This window comes from Alexandromys fortis, unplaced genomic scaffold (genome assembly GCF_014885135.2).
Source record: "Alexandromys fortis isolate MF-2015 unplaced genomic scaffold, M_Fortis_MF-2015_v1.1 scaffold_242, whole genome shotgun sequence".
Taxonomy (NCBI): domain Eukaryota; kingdom Metazoa; phylum Chordata; class Mammalia; order Rodentia; family Cricetidae; genus Alexandromys; species Alexandromys fortis.
Window position 1 is genome coordinate 1,692,408 of NW_026068123.1, and position 16,977 is coordinate 1,709,384.

The 16,977-nt window shown below is 43.6% G+C and overlaps 1 protein-coding gene across 6 annotated transcripts in view; it reads left to right on the plus strand.

Annotated features, from left to right (window-relative positions):
- Positions 1 to 6,271: 6,271 nt before the first annotated feature.
- Positions 6,272 to 16,977, plus strand: part of LOC126490560 (zinc finger protein 561-like) — a 38,070-nt gene continuing 27,364 nt past the window's right edge. For all 6 annotated transcript variants that reach the window (XM_050125573.1, XM_050125574.1, XM_050125575.1 and 3 more), the window contains exons 1-2: positions 6,272 to 6,410; positions 6,644 to 6,744. The gene's annotated coding sequence lies outside the window, so the exon portion shown is untranslated. The remainder of the gene's footprint in view (positions 6,411 to 6,643; positions 6,745 to 16,977) is intronic.

A 16,977-nucleotide genomic window follows, 5' to 3' on the forward strand; every position in this document is an offset into this window, starting at 1 on the left:
TGACTCCACGGCCATGCCAAGTGGGGCTCCCTATCAGAGAACCACTCATCTGGCAGATTGACCTGTTGAGCACTAGTTGTCACCTGCTGTATGCTCCCTTGGCCTCCAACAGTTTTTGGTCATGTATTTTATCAAAGCAACAAAAAACTAATCAGTCAACAATATTGATAGGCTATAGTGATTCTTTGTTTGTAATCTAACAAATAAAGTTTGCCTCAAGATCAGAATGCAGAGTTTAGCCAGTAGCTAGCCATAGAGGCCAGGCAGTGGTGGCTCACATCTTTAATTCCAGTGCTTGGGAGTCACACACTTTAATCCCAGCACTAAGGATGTAGAAACAGGAGTGACATGGCTGGGTGGAGAGAGGAATATAAGGTGGGAGGAGACAGGCGGAAGCTCATTGCAGTATGAGCAGTCAGTCTGAGGATGCAGTCTGAGGGATGTAGTCTGAGCATCCAGTCTGAGGATGCAGTCCAAGGATGCAGTCCGAGGATGCAGTCCAAGGATGCAGTCTGAGGATGCAGTCTGAGGATGCAGTCTGAGGATGCAGTCTGAGGATGCAGTCTGAGGATGCAGTCTGAGGGATGTAGTCTGAGCATCCAGTCTGAGGATGCAGTCCAAGGATGCAGTCCGAGGATGCAGTCTGAGGATGCAGTCTGAGGATGCAGTCCAAGGATGCAGTCTGAGTAGTCAGTCTGAGGATGCAGTCTGAGCATCCAGTCTGAGGATGCAGTCTGAGGATGCAGTCTGAGGATGCAGTCTGAGTAGTCAGTCTGAGGATGCAGTCTGAGGATGCAGTCTGAGGATGCAGTCTGAGGATCCAGTCTGAGGATGCAGTCTGAGCATCCAGTCAGAGTACGCAGTCTGAGGTGCAGACTGAAGCAGTCAGTCAGAGTACGCAGTCTGAGGATGCAGTCCGAGAACAGGACTGCCCTTTGGGTCTGAGGATTCAGTAGAGGTAAAAGGTCTCTTTAGTGGTTGGCTGCACTGCTTCTCTGATCTCTCAGCTTTCACCCCATTGCATCTGACTCTGAGTTTTTGTTAAGAACAATTAGAATTAGTGTTATAATACACCATTATACACATGTATATTAAATTTTTTATTATTTTATTATTTGTATGAGTGTTTCACCTGCAGTTATAGCTGTGCAACTGTATCTTTCCTGGTGCCTGTGAAGGGTCCCCTGGAACGGGAGTTATAGATAGCTGTCATGTAGTCATGTAGGTGCTGGAAATCAAACCTGGGTCCTCTGGAGGAGCAACCTGTGCTCTTAAACAATGGAGCCATCTCCCTAGCCAATATATAAATATCAAATATATCATATATTATGGAATATTAAATACACAATATACTATACAATTATTAGGTATATGATATAGCAAATACATTATGTAGTATATTACATATACTATATAAGTATATAATATTAAATAGATATTTAACAAAATTTTACTTTAAGTATATGGGTGTTTCATCTACATGTAAGTCTGTGTGCATCATGTGTGTTCCCAGTACCCATGTAAACCAAAAGAGGGCTTTGGAGCCCTTGAATCTTTACTTCTAACAACTGTGAGCCACCATGTGAGTGCGTGAGAAATTGAACCCTCTGTCCTCTGGAACAGCAGTCAGTGTTTTTAAACTGCTGAGCCATCTCTCCAGTAGCCCTCATATATATATATACACACATACAAACTATATATATATATATAGTTTGTATGTGTGTGGGCATGGATGGATGTACCATGATGGGTATGAGTGCATGTCAGAGGAAAATTTATGGGAGCTGATTTTCTCATTCTATTATTTGGGTTCTAGGAATTAAACTCAGGTTATCAGGCTTCAAGGCAAGTTCCCTTACCCACAATAACATCCACACCTCACATGTTCCATGGATTGCTTTTATGAAGGAACAAAATGAATACCAAACATATATTTTTCTTTTATTTCTGAATCTACTGCTGGCTTATTTATGATCTTCTGAGACTTGTGCCTCTGCAGGAAAATCTGGTGGTTGTGGGAGCTGAAGCTCAGGGATGAAATACTTGCCTCATATCTAATCTCCAACACTGGAAAAATGAATAAAAATAAGGGAAGCCTGATAACGTGGCATGCACGTACCACTCAGCATAGCTGTAGAATTCAGAGGGTAACTTCGTGAGGTGTCTTCTCTCTTCTTCCTTTCTGGGGACCACTGGGGTGTGAGGCCAGCAGGAAACATCCTTACCTGCTGAATCACCTCACTGGGCATTCTTCCTTCCCTCTTTCCTTGCTCATGGGTCCCTTCCCCACAAGCTCCCCTTTTCCATCAAGAAATGAAAAGCCAGTAACCCCAATATTTTGGAAGTGAAGGAGGAAGATCGGGAGTTCAAGGCCATCCGCCATCCTGGGTTACATGAGTCTCAGTCTTTAAAAACAAAGCGAAAATGGGGCTTAGGATGATGTAGCTCAGCGATAGAACCTTTGCTTGAGAGTACTTGAAGCATAGTATGTAAAGAACTTTTACAATTCAACATTTAACTGTCATCTATTGCAAAAAGAAGCTTCTCTGAAGAGAGCTGAGGGAGGTATAAGTCTATTGTACAACAGTAAGTCATTAGGACTTGGATTAACACTATGTCCACTTAGCAGACAATAGTGGTAGTTCTCCCATAGGGGACCTCTCTAGTGACAGATGTCTTTGTGTCATTTGTAATGCCCGATGAGGTCAAACAATAAGTAAAGGGCTATAGAGGAGGGGCTCAAGGGAAGGAGGACATAATGCATTCATATAAAGGGGAAAAGGAGAATAATGGAACAGAAAAGGTTTGAATAGGGTGGAACACGGGAGGGCAAGGTAGAGAAGGGAATAAAAGAGAGATAACTAACACGGAAGACCTTTTAAAAGAGTCTTATGAAAACCTACAGCAGAAGCTTCCTAAAGCATATATGTAAAGAAAATGTTAATGGAATTACCCTATGATGGGTTGACAATGCCCCTTCTAGATAGCATAGGATAACAAAAAGTCCAATGCCAGGCAGGAATATACTGCACACTGCCACCAAAAAGTGATCATTGATTTTTTTTTTTTTTAAATATTTTTTTTGAGACAGGGTTTCTCTGTGTATCCCTGGCTGTCCTGGAACTAGCGCTGTAGACCAGGCTGGTCTCGAACTCACCCAAAAGATTTGTTTCTTATTTATGTGTATTCATGCATTTGTGGGGTGGCTGCAGATGCTAGAAGAGGGCATCAGATCCCCTGGAGCTGCAGTTAGAGATGATCGTGAGCTGCGCAACATGGATCCTGGGTTCAAACTCATGTCCTTGGGAAGAGCTGCAAACAATCTTAACTGCAGAGCCATCTCTCTAGCCCCTTTTATGTACTTTTTAGTCAGCAAAGTCAGGTTTCATTTTATACATACTTTGTTTTGATTGACTGTCATCCACTTCTTTCTGCAATTCCCACCTCCCCAAAGTGTACCCTCCCACCCCCTTCCAATTTAATGCCTCTATTTCTACCTCTTAAGCTGTTTTTGTATATGTATGGGTGTTTTTTCCTGCATGCATGTCTGGGCATTAAATGCATGTCTGATGCCCTTGGAGGACAAAAGAGGGCGTCAGGTACCCCTGGAGCTAGCTGGAGTTACAAACAATTGAGGGCTACCACGTGTGTACTAGGAATTAAACCAGGGTCCTTTGGAAAAGAAACAAGAGCTTTTCATCACTGGGCCATCTCTCCAGCTCAACTCCTATTTCTTTAAAACCTTTATCCTCCCTATTCATGGTTCCCTTTCTAGGTCCATGACTTATACCCCCCCCCCACACACACACATTAAAAGAAAGCTATGATCCAGATAAGAAACAGTAGTTTTACTTTTTGTCTTGTTTTGAAACAGGATCTTACTCAGTATCCCAGGCTGGCCTTGAACTCAGAGATCCACCTGCCTTTGCCTCCAGAGTGCTGGACTAAAGGTGTGTATCACCATGTTTGGCCTAGTTTTACTCTGAACTACTCCAAAAATAGAAAATATACAAGTTGCTAAATTGCCTCTAAAAAAGTAAGCTATTTGGGCCAGCAAGCTGTCTCAGTGAGTGAAAGAGCTGAAGCCAATGGTAAGAGAAGGGACTGGAGAAAGTTGACCGCTATAGATTGCCATGCACATGCCTGCTCCTCCTGTAACACACGCACACCACCACTAAATAGCAGAAAAAATATTAGGCCCTCATGTTAGCTAAAATTTCAAGGAACCCAAATATTCTTTACAAATACAAATTTCCTCCTACAAACTGATTATTGTATACAAAAAAGATGGGCGGGGACAGCAGAATAGTTACCAATCCAACATGTTTGTGAGCTGTATTTGTAGCACACATACACAATTTTATTATTTATTTATAGACAGGGATTCACTATGTAGCTTAGGCTGACCTCCAAGAGCTCTAATTTAATACAACAGTTTCCAAGTACACAGCTTTCCTTGAGGCACTTCCTCAGAATTCGAGAGTAGTCTTTTTCTCAGTGTTCTTTCATTGGTTTATTCATTCAAGGAATGGGGCGTTTATTGTGCTTCGAGTTGCTGGTGATACAAATTAGTGCAACCAGCTTGTATGTGTAGAAATACTATCCAGTGTTCAGGCTGGTCTCGAACGCACTATGAATCCCGGACTGGCCTACAACTCCTGATCCTCCTGCTGCAGTCTCTGGAGTGTGTTGGGATTGCAGAAACGTCTATGAAAATCTTTTTAAAATTTATTTTTTATTATTTGTGTGTATGTACATATGAGTGCGTGTCTGCAGAGACCAGAAGATGATACCAAACCCCTGGAGCGGGAGTTACAGGCGATTTGAGACATATCAAGTAGGTGCTACGAAGTGAACTCTGGTCCTTGGGAAGAGCAGCAAATGCTCTTAATGGGTGAGGCCTCTTCAGCTCCCGAAAAACTTGAAACTAAAAAAAAGTGCAGTAGTGGAGAGTGAACTTAAAGACTTGAGTGTTTGGGGCAAGTACTTGGCCACCAAACTGTCTTCTCAGTCCTCATTAATAATTATTGAAAAAAAAAAAAAAAACCCGTGCCAGTGAATCAGTGTTCGTAACTTTCCAGAGGGCCACCTCGTGAACACCTGTGATACCGAGAGAAAAAAAGCCTTGCGGCACAACTTTAGAACGCATGTTACCAGCATCACTTTGTAAAGTAGGAAAGACTGGTTCATTTGATAAATTCCAAGAAATAAAAAACTTCACACTTGGAGTGGCGGATGCTCTATTGGCAGACTCCTTGAATACCATACACTAATACCCGTATACCCTATAAATCCGGAGGCCGGAGTCTTAGAAGGGTTAGCCCTTGGCAGTCTACGACGTTTGAGGCTGGCCTGGGCTACAAACTCCCCTGACTCAATGGGACACACACACACACACACACACACACACACACACACACTGCAAACGCACACACCGCGAACGTGCGCCTACCCTCTTCCCCCCCTCCCGCCTCCCACACGCGCGCCTTCACCCCCCACGCCCCAGAGTCAAAACAAGCCACGTCGGATGGAGGGGAAAAAAAAAAAAACAAAGTTCAAAAGAAAAAAAAAAAAAACAAAGTTCAAAAGACTCAGAATTTACAAAAAGATCACTTATGATTTTGGAGACAGGGTTGCACGTATCCTAGGCTGACTTGGAATTTACTATGCAGCGAGGATTGCTTTGAATCTCTCGTTCTGTCTTCCAAGTACTGGGATGACAGACGTGCACCTTCTCCCCGTGCTGGAGATAAATTCCAGGGCTTCCGGCATGTTAGGCAGGGGCTCCACAAATTGAGCCCGGGATGGGGGTGGGGGTGGGGGTGGGGGAGGGCGTGTACTTTTATCCTGAAAACTCAACGGAAACAACGACTGGGTGTAAGCACGGTGTCCAGGCACACAAAGACAGACCGACAGAAAGGTGTCTGGGAACAGCAGTGGCTGAATGGGCCAGACAGATCATTTTTCCTGGGCTGGCAGATTATGCAACATGGCTAAGGGCACCGCGAGCGTGAGGGAGAGGCCCGACAGAAAAGCTTTTGTCAGCAGCATCTCCATCGGGCGTCCCCACCCCCATCCTCGCCCCACCGGTCCGCCATCAACCGCGGCACACCCGGCCTGGGCCCGCCCCTCGCCCCGCCCTTCGAGTCCTCGCTTCACACGGCTACTTTTCGGCTCTTTTTCCGTCGCAACTCCCCTTTCGAGCCCACCCGAAGAAAGGTGCGACTGCCCAGACGCGAGAACAAACAAGCTTTTTTCCCTCTGGCCTGAAGAGATCCAACGTGGCCGATAACTCCGAGCCGGAAGCGGAAGTGACGTCATACTCACTACCCCCCCCCCCTTTTTCTCGGGGCTCCGAGACCTTCTCGACGCTTGTCCGGGTGCTCTCCTCTCAGCTCGAGGAGGATTCGGTGAGCGGGTGCGGGGTCAGGCACCGGGAGGGAGAAGACTAGGTAGGCCTGGGCGGGAAGGTGGGCCGAGCTATGCTCGCGGGGCCGCGTGTCCTCCGGGTTCTGCAGCCCTTCCAGGTGCTGCGGCCCGAGTGCGCATCACGACGCAGCCCTGAGCTGTTTGCATCCACCTTTCTTTTAAAGCCTGTGCAAAGTAACCTTTGTGGAATTGTTTTCTCTCCTTCCCTCCCCAGAAAGAATAGACTTTCCGCCATTGGCATCACAGATCCGCCGCTGCATCTTCCGATCTCGGACGGGGCGATTCTGTCTGCTGCAGCCGAGCTTTGGCCGAAAGGTGGGTGAGGACAACCCTTTCCTCGTTTTTTCTTTTTCTTTCTTTTTTGCCTTTTTTTTTTCTTTTGGTGTGTGTGTGTGTGTGTTTGTGGAAAGGAATGTTTTATCCAAAAATTTCGCTTTTGTGGGACATCTGTTTATCTGAGACACATTGCATTCTGATTTTAAAAAAAGGTAACTTGCAGGATGCATTTATCTGTATGTAAATATAGACGTACATAGACCCTACACGGGTCTCTTTGTGTCAAAGAAAAGTAAGACTACCAAGTTACTCTCATTTGATGCTGGAGGTGGAACTCGGGACCTCATGATGCTAAGCTCGCTCCTGCTGAGCTACACCCCAGCCCAAATAGTTAGCTATTGTCTGACCGCTGTAGGCCTGTGCCTCCTTGCAGACTTTAAAAAATGGAGGCTTTGTTAGGTTAGTACTGATTGGCTTTTTTCAAGGAAAAAGAAAACGTTTTATGGTGAACTATTTGAAATAAGTTGAGAATTTCGGGCATGATACTTTGAAAGAATGGATAATGCATCTTCTAAAATAATGAAGATATCTACCCAGTAAGACCTTAATAGTTAATGTCTCAACCAATAAGAATTAAAAACAATAAAATCTTCTTTGTGTGAAATCAGAATTCTTTATTGTTATAAAATCGGGTGTTTTTGCATCTAAGATCTCTTCAAAGTTTCTTTGTTTTTGTGAATCTAGGACATTGTGTATGTGGGGTAAGCTCTCTGGCACTGAGCTATAAACCCATACCTCTCTAAGGCATTTTTCTTGTTTATTTAGTATATTTAAGTTTTAGTTATTTTTTTTAAGTTATATATATATATATATGGGATGTGGGTTTATGCCTTTGAGTGCACTGTCCCAGCATGGCAGAAAAGGCGTGGGTCCTTGGAGCTGGAGTTCCAGGAGGTTGTGAGACACCTGGTGTGGTGTTGGGAATCAGATCTCAGGTTCTGGAAGAACAGTACGTGCTCATAAGCGATAAGTCATTTATGTATTCAGTTCCCATCTTCAAGGTTCTTACAATGAAAATTTCAAATGGCTTTTAGAATCTTTGAACCTAGAGCAGTGATGTTCATTATGCTAACTTTTTCAGAAGATGTGTATTTCCCCTATTTCTCTGTATATTTTGATGGTTTGTTTTTGTAGACATTTTTGTTTGTTTAAAAAAATTCTCTAGCTGGCTGGTGGTGTTGCACGTGTGCATTTAATCCCACCACTGGGGAGGCAGAGGAAGGCCGACCTGAGTTCCAGGCCAGCCTGATCTACAGAGTGAGTAACAGGACAGGCTCCAAAGCTACAGAGAAACCCTGTCTCGGGGGGCGGGGAGGGAACAACAGAAAAGCAAACAAAAAAGGCAAAACGTTTTCTCCATTTTAATTTTTTTTTTTTGGTAGACTAATTGATGCTTTGGCTGAGTGAGTGAAGTGGGAAAGCTCTTGCCTAGAATATTTGAGGCCTCGGGCTTCATCCTCAGCACTACAAAGGGGAGGGGGTAGGGAAAGAAATCTAGCCTAAGCTTGTTCTCAAAACCCAGAATAAATGATTTACAAATTGATCAGCGTTTTGGAAGTTAAAATATAGTCTATTGAGTTAATACATCCTATTGGTATATGAGAGTACATAAAAGAATTAAAAGTGAGTGAATGTATGCGCGCGTGCGTGCGTGTGTGTGTGTGTGTGTGTGTGTGTGTGTGTATGTGTGCGTGCACATCCGTGTGTGTGCATCTGTGTGCACACATTTGTGTGTGAGAGAGGACCAGAGACAAAAGCCTTAGGGTGGTGCTGAACCCTGGACCTTGGACTTGGTAAGTGCTCTGTCACTGAGCTGCATCCCCAGTCTTCTTACTTAAGTTCTTAAACTATGTTTTATTTTGTCCACATGAGTGCATGTTTGTGCCGTGGTGTGTGTGAGGAGGTCAGAAGACAACCTACCAGAGTCCATTCTTTCCTTCCATTTTGTGGGTCTGGGAATTGAACTCAGGGAACTGTAGACCTTTGGGTTTGGTGGCAAATGCCTACACACATTCAGTCATCTGTGCTTCTCTTACTCCCCCCATGGTAATGGTTCCATATACCTTTTTACTTGAATATATTCATTGTACAAAATAATGAGTTTCATTGACATTTTAATGCATTCATTTTAATTCATTTAATGTATTTGGATCATATTAATTTCCAAGACAAGTGAGTTTTAAGTTGAGGCGAGATGATAGGGTGTAGGACTCACCATGTTGAAAGAGAAGGAAGTAGGCGGTAGAGAGCATGGTAGGCAGTGAGTAATTATATTCGTGCAGTGCAGGAGAGAGCCTTGAGAGTCAGTCTCAGGCTTGACAATAATTCCACTCGTTTTCTTCGGTGGTACACAAGTCTTATCCCAGCAATTGAGTGGCAGAGACAGGCAGGAGGATTGCTGCAAGTCTGAGGCCAGTCAAGGCTATATAGCAAGACCCTATCTAAATGGACAAGGGGACTCAGTGGTTGAGAACCCTGGCTGCTCTTGCAGAGGACCCGGGTTCGATTTCTAGCAGCACATGGCAGCTCACAACCGTCTGTAACTCCAGTTCCAGGAGAATCTAGTGCCCTCTTCTGGACTTGACGGGCACCAGGCATACAAGTGGTGCACAGATATGCATGCAGGCAAAACACTCATACCTACCTATAAAATAATCACAACAATGAAACAAAGCAGGGTAGAAAATTCACCTGTGTTAGTTAAAGGAAATGTTGTTCCTAAACAGTCAAATCCTCTTTGAGTGGTTTTTAGGCTGTCTCAGATTTCCCCTGTCCAAAGTAGGACTCAATTTCCCTGGGGGAATGAATGTTCTAGTTCTGCTTACAGGAGGAACCAGTCCTGTGTGACTGCTTACAGATACCAACACGAGTTGGAACCCCTCCAGGGTAAATGACCAGAAAACTCCCCTGCCGGTGTGGTGTAGCTGGAAATATCAAGGGATATTTATACTTTGGCTTGACAATATCCATGTTATTTTCTATATTTGCCATTTAAGGGACAGAATGAAAATGGATGGTGTCAGCCGGGTGCTGGTAGCGTACTCTTTTAATCCCAGCGCTTGGGAGGCAGAGGCAGGTGGATCTCTGTGAGCTTGAGGCCAGCCTGGTCTACAGAGTGAGTTTCAGGACAAGCTTCAAAGCTATATACAGAAACCCTGTCTCGAAAAACAAGCAAAAAAAAATTCATGGTGTCAAATGAGTCAAAAAAAAAAAAAAAAAAAAGGAAAACTAGGCATGGTAGTAAACACCTGTAATGCGAATATTTTGGAGGTGAAGTAGGAGGATCCCGAGTTCTAGCCAGCCTGATTGACATCCTGAGTTCCAGGTAAATCTAGGCTACATGAGCTCTTGTCTCAGAAAATCCAAACAAACAAATTAGTGAGGAGTTCCTCCCATACAGCTGTAAGGTTGTGCACATTGCACTGGTGACAGAATTTAGTGAAGAAGTAATTCCAGCTGTTGGAGTATCTGCTAAATGTTTGAATATTCTGACCTTATAGTGTTAGTATAAAAGTATAAAACTATTATTTAAATATTACTTAAATGTGAATACTGTTGAAAATATTCACAATTGTTATCTAAAATTGTATTCAGTGAATAACAACTGTGGGAGCTGGGGATAAGGTTCAGCTGACAGGTTGCTTGCCCTGGGTTCGATTTCTAGTTCTGTGTACACTTGACTATAGTATATATTCCTGAAATTCTGGGAGTCAGTAGGTGGAGACAGGAGACTCATCTTAAAATTAATTGGAGGAATAAATCAGTGATAGATACCACACACAGATGAGTTTCTTTGACATCTCCTTTTCCTACCCTTGGAATTCAGAACCTTGTGAATGCTAGTCAGGTGCTGTATTGCTAAGCTACATTTCTTACCTCCGCACAAGAACCTCTGTCAAGTCATGGATTTGACTTGATTAGAAAACACTTGTTTAAAAAAATAATAAAAAGAGAATATGTGTATACTTACTAATTAGTGTATTTAACACGTCTATTGACTTAAAATCTCATATGACTGAGTATGATGATGAACACCTGGAAGATAGGCAGGTGCAGCTCGGGGCCAGCCTGAGCTACATAGCAAATAGCAAAGGTGGAAGGGGAGAGAACTAGTGTTGTACTAAAGCATGTGTTGAAGGAAAACTTGAGGCATACTGCAACAGTCCGTAATGGGGTTGTTCGACTCTTTTGCGTGTATTTGACATTTTTAATAGTAATAAACAAGTATATTCTAGCTAAGAAAATAACAAAGGAAGTTGTAACTCTTCCCCAGAGTGAGGACAGTCTCCTGTAGACATGATATCACTATCACAAACCATATTCATTAATCCTCATGTTTAGACACATTCCGAGTGAGTAGTTGTTATTACCCAGAGATTAAATTAGAGCTAGGACTGGTGACTCAGTCCTGTAATCCCAGCTACTGGGAAGTAGGATAAGAAGACTGAAAATTCAAGGCCATCAAGGGTTATAATGTTGAGTTCAATGCCAGCCTAGTCAACTTAGGGAGACTGTTTCAAAATAAGTAAAAAAGAGGGTTGACTCTCAGTGCACATGGAGGCCATCCCCAATATCAGAAATGGCAGTGAGAGCTGAATTAGGTGAACCTGGTAGTGGTAGGACTGTGAGCATGAGGTCAGTGTGGGCTATATAATGAGACTTTGTTTCAAAAGGAGAATAAAACATTTAATCTCCAGTGTTTGCAAAGAAAAATGGAAGAGAGATTGAATGTTTGGACAATTATTACTTGGGTCCTTGGACTTCCCACAGGGCAGGGAACCCTGATTGCTCTTTGGGCTGACAGAGGGTGGGGGACTTGATTGGGGGAGGGGGAGGGAAATGGGAGGCGGTGGTGGGGAAGAGACAGAAATCTTTAATAAATAAAAAAAAATAAAAAAAAAACAGTGGGAAAGGACTGCAGCTCCTGCCATGTTGCTTTCACTGGTCTTGAGTTCCTATCCTCCTGCCTCAGATTCCCAGTTGTTAGTAGTACAGATGTGTGCCACCCCCTGGCTTTTATCCCTCTTCCCACCGTGGTTGCTTTTCAGTTGTTTCCATATTTCCTTTAACAAGAATATGTTCATTCTCTTCCTTTCTCTTTTTATAGATTTTTAGGTGTGTGTCTCCAAAGGCCAGTGGAGTTGGATCTCCCTGGAGTTGTGAGTTGCCAACACGGGTGCTAGGAATTGAACTCCTATTCTCTCTGAGAGCAGTGCACACTCCCTACCACTGAGCCATCTCTGCAGCCCCTTTCCTTTGTTTTATTTTAAGTTGTAACTCTATGCACCATGGGAGTATATTGGACTCCAGATTTCCTTTGTTAGTTGGTAACAATTGCTGTAGCCAGTGGGTTAGTGCCCCATTGCCTTTTGATTAGATATTTGGTGCTAGACACTGTTCAGATGACCAGGTGACATATTTCCAGTGTCATCTGAGGAATACCTTTCTTTCCTTGAATCTAAAAGAGAACTGAAGGCAAAAATTCTTGGCTTAAAGCCAATTTCATGTGTACTCATGTGTTCTGTGGGGGAGACCATGCCATGTAAAGTCCTGATTCAGCCTTCAATGTCAGAAGAAAGTGTTACATTGTTTGATGTATGTGATGTAGGCATTTGTTGCATCTTTTTTTGAGAGGGAGTTTTGCTCTGCAGCTCAGAATAGCCTCACATTCACTGTCCTCTTCCTGCATGCTGGCCTACACGCGTACATCACCACACCCATGAGGTGTTTTTTTGGGGTGGAGTGGGTGTGCAGGTATGTTGGGTGAAAATAGTCGCATTCTGTAGCTGAGGCTGTCCTGGCACTCACCGAGTAGTCTAGGCTAGCCTTGAACGTGCACTCCTCCCTCCTCAGCTTCCTAAGTGCTGGGTTACAGCCGCCCGCTATCTTTTCCTGGCTCAGTGGTTGCTGCATCAATATTGTATAAGTATAGACTTTTTATCACTATTTTCTTAATATAGCATAACAACCACATAGCATGTATATTATAGTAGGGCTTTTTGTTTTGTTCTTTGAGTCAGGCTCTCTTGTTGCTCAGCCTTGCCTTGAACTCAATATCCAGGGATAATCTTGAACTCCTGATCTTCTGTCTACACCTCCTAATGCTGAGATTACAGGCATATGCCAATACTGGCTTGTGCTTTGCTGTCCAGTGATTGAACCAAGGGCTTCATGCATGGTAGGCAAGTACTTTGCCAATGGCGCTACATTCTAAAAGCTGTATTAGATATTGTGAGTAATCTGGTGATGATAATCATATCAAGAAATACATAAGTGTAATACATAAATAATATGATTTTTTTAAACCTATCATCTGCATATTTTGGGTTCTTGGATCCTATTGCCCAGGGACTCCAGGGACATCCACTGTGTACTAGAACATGGAATCTTGGGCTGGGAAGATGGGTCAGTGGTTAAAGCCCTTTCTGGGTTCTGGAGAATGGAGTTTGGATCCCTAGAGCCTACATAAATGTTGGGTGGGTGTGGCAGCCAGTCTATAATTTAGTATTCAGGAGGCAGAGATAAAAGGATCTTTTGAGTAAGCTGGCAGTTAGACTAGCTGAATCAGCAAGCTCTCGATAAGATGGAGAGCAACCGAGGAAGACTCTTTATAATCAAATTCAGGCCTCATTAACATACACACCTGCACCTACATGCATGTTTGTGATGGCAATTCTTGGTTGTCATCTTAACTACATCTGGAATTCATGAAAACCCAAGCTGGGTATACCAGTGAGGATTTTTTTCTTTCTTTCTTTCTTTCTTTCTTTCTTTCTTTCTTTCTTTCTTTCTTTCTTTCTTTCTTTCTTTCTTTCTCCTTCCTTCCTTCCTTCCTTCCTTCCTTCCTTCCTTCCTTTCTAATATTTATTTATTATATTATGTGTATAGCATTCCTTCCACGTGTGCCTGCAAGCCAGAAGGGGGCCCCAGGTCTCATAAATGGCTGTAAGCCACCATGTGGTTGCTGGGAATTGAACTCAGGACCTCTGGAAGAGCAGTCAGTGCTCTTAACCTCTGAGCCATCTCTCCAGCCCCTCTCTCTCTCTTTCTTGCTGGGTATACCTGTGAAGGAATTTTCTTCCTTCCTTCCTTCCTTCCTTCCTTCCTTCCTTCCTTCCTTCCTTCCTTCCTTCCTCCCCCTCCCTCCTTCTGTTCTTTCTCTTTCTCTCTGTTCCTTCCTTCCTTAAAAATATTTACTTAATTTTATTTTATGTACATTAGTGTTTTGCCTACATGCATGTCTGTGTGAGGCTATCAGATCCCCTGGAACTGTAGTTACAGACAGTTGTGATCTGCCATGTGGATGCTGGGAATTGAATCCAGGTCCCCTGGAAGAGCAGTCAGTGTTCTTAACACTGAGCCATCTTTCCAGCCCCAAGGGATTATGTTTCTCAATTAAATCATTTGAAGTGTGAACACCCACTTTTAATCTGGCTCTTTTGAGGTAGGAAGAAACACCTTTAATCCAGCTCTTGTGGGGAGGGAAAGATCTACCTTTAGTCTGGGCCACACCTTCTCCTTATATTTATTCTATAAGTTCTGTTCCTCTAGGGAACCCTGACTGATAACAGTGCCCCATGTGTGAACATGGATACACATATGCAAACCATAGAGACATACATAACAAACAAGAGGCAAAAGTATGTGTGTGTCTGTTCTTGTATATTGTCTTGCCTTTGACTTTTTCTGTTTACTGCAGAGAATCAGTGTTTTACCACAGAGCAGCTACTCATATTTGTCTGTTCGGTTTTTTTTCCAGTTTAGAACTTGGCAAATTGTACTGGTAGGAAAGGCATTTGCTTCCATTTTACACACAGGAGCATATCTTTTATAGTGTGGACACAGGAATCTCATGGATGCTGCCAGAAGTTTTTAAATTGTTTCCTCCATAACCTACTCAGTCAGCAATCTATACATGTCTTGATTGACTTAGTATTAGGAACCCTTACAGTGTTTTAGAATTAGATTTTATTTTTGTATGTCTAGAGGATATGCCTCAGCTTACCTCTGGAGGTCAGAGGACAACTTTTAAGGAATCATTTCTCTCTTCCCAGTGGGTCCCAGAGAGGTCATTAGGCCTTGCACAAGCACCTTTGCCTGCTGATCTGTCTCCCTGGCCCACAACTCTGAGCTTTGTCAATATACCCAGCTAGTTCCTTGGGATCCCCCAAGTGGAATATGCGGAAGATGATAAGGACAATTTCAAGCTGCCTGGTCCCTTTAGGCCCCTCTGGCAGTTCATCTTGGCAGGGGAGATTTCTGGCTGTCACACATGGAACAATTCCAGCCCCTTGGGTGTGTCAGTGTTCCAAGAGTCCCAGGGGTTAAGTTACTCTGGATTCTCCTCCAGGGAGGTGAAGGACTAGTTAGAGTAGAAGGAGGAATTCCAAGGTACATTGCAAACAATTCAGTCTGCTTTTCCCCTGTGCTGAGGCTGACCCAGGCCTTGAACTTGGGAGATGAGCACTCTGCCACTGAGTGCATTCCTGACCCAGTGATTGGGTTCTCTTAGATCACCTGCGATGGGATTCAGCAGGTCACAATCTGCTCTGTGTGTGTGTGTGTGTGTGTGTGTGTGTGAGTGAGAGAGAGAGAGAGAGAGAGAGAGAGAGAGAGAGAGACAGACAGACAGACAGACAGACAGACAGATAGACAGTTTCACTGTTGCCCAGGCTGACCTGGAATTCCTTAGCTATCCAAGTGTTGTAGTTACAAGTGTGGCCCCCATGTTCATACAGATGTCCTTATCACCATTTTGGTCTTTGTACCCTTGACGAATGATTGGCAACTCCTCATGATGGGCCTCCTTGCAAGGCAGATAACATTGTTTGAGGTTCTTTACTGAGAGGATTTTTTTAAAACTATATATTTTATCCATTCACTTAAAAAACTCTCCGTGTGTGTCTGTTTATGTGTGTGTGTGTGTATATATATGTATATATGTGTATGTATGTATGTTATATGGGTGTGTTGGTGCATGTGGTGTGTGTATATATATCTATATATATGGGTGTGTAGGTGCGTGTGGGGTGTGTATATATGTATACGGGTGAGTGTGTGTGTATGTATGAATGTGTGTGATTGGCAAACTTAGCTGTGGGTCCTTGCCTTCTATCTTGTTTTGAGTCTGTTTTTCCACTATGTCCAGTGGGCTTTCTGGTGTTTCTGGGCTGCTTCTGTCTCTACTTCCCATCTTCCTGTAGGCACCCTGGATTACAGACATTCATGCTGCTGTTGCTGCTTCTGGGTTTTGCATGATTTCTGGGGATTTGAACTGAGGTTTTTGTGCTTGCATGGCATATGCTTTGCCTACTCCTCAGCTCTCAGCACTGGGATAATTTTCTGGTAATAGAGCTCTCCAGAGTTGGGTGGGCCCTTTGTCTCTTTGCTCTCCTTCCCGGTGGTGCTGATGTGACAGGTGAAGTGAAGTGGGTCTTGTCTGATGTTTGGGAACAACACATCTGAAACAAGTGCTAAGCTGTCCATCACACAGTCTGCCACGAGTTCTCATAGTTTACCTGTGCTCGCTGGAGTGACAGACCTTAGGGTTTTGTAATTTTTCTTCCTTCCTTTTTGTGGGAGATTGGGTCTCATGTAGCCCGGGCCATCTTTGAACACTAAGGATGACCTTTAGCCCCTGATCCTCCTGTCTTTACCTTCATAGTGTGGAGTCTATAGGCACGTGTTTCTACCCCTGGTTTTCTGTAGTGCTAGGGAAGGGACACAAGGCTTCATGTATGCTAGGCAAGCATGCTGCCATTGAGTCACATCAGCCCAGTTAGTGTCTTCTTTGTCTTGGCGTAGTCATCAGGCTGGCACCGATTCTTGTGCTTCAGCTTCCCGAGTGCTTGGGTTATAGGTGTACACCACTGCCACACTCAGCTTGAGTGCAGTGTTTTCTGTACTGTTCTGTTGATGGCCGATTGTTGTCACATGACCAAATATGTGGCTTGGTGGGTCAGGTGCCTCAATAATTTTAGGAAATTTCAGCCATTTGGCATATTGATATCTTGTGGTTTTTCAGCATTTATCATATGACATGGCTAAGATTTTCCTTTTGACAATAGCTTCATCCAGAAGGTGTCACAGATTTGGTCCATGTTACCTGAAAACTGTCCATTGACTTTGCTCACGGTCCTTGTCAGAGACTGTTAACAGTACCCTGCTTTCCTTGGTCTGCAAAGTCATATAAGCTAAATGCCAGAGAAGCTT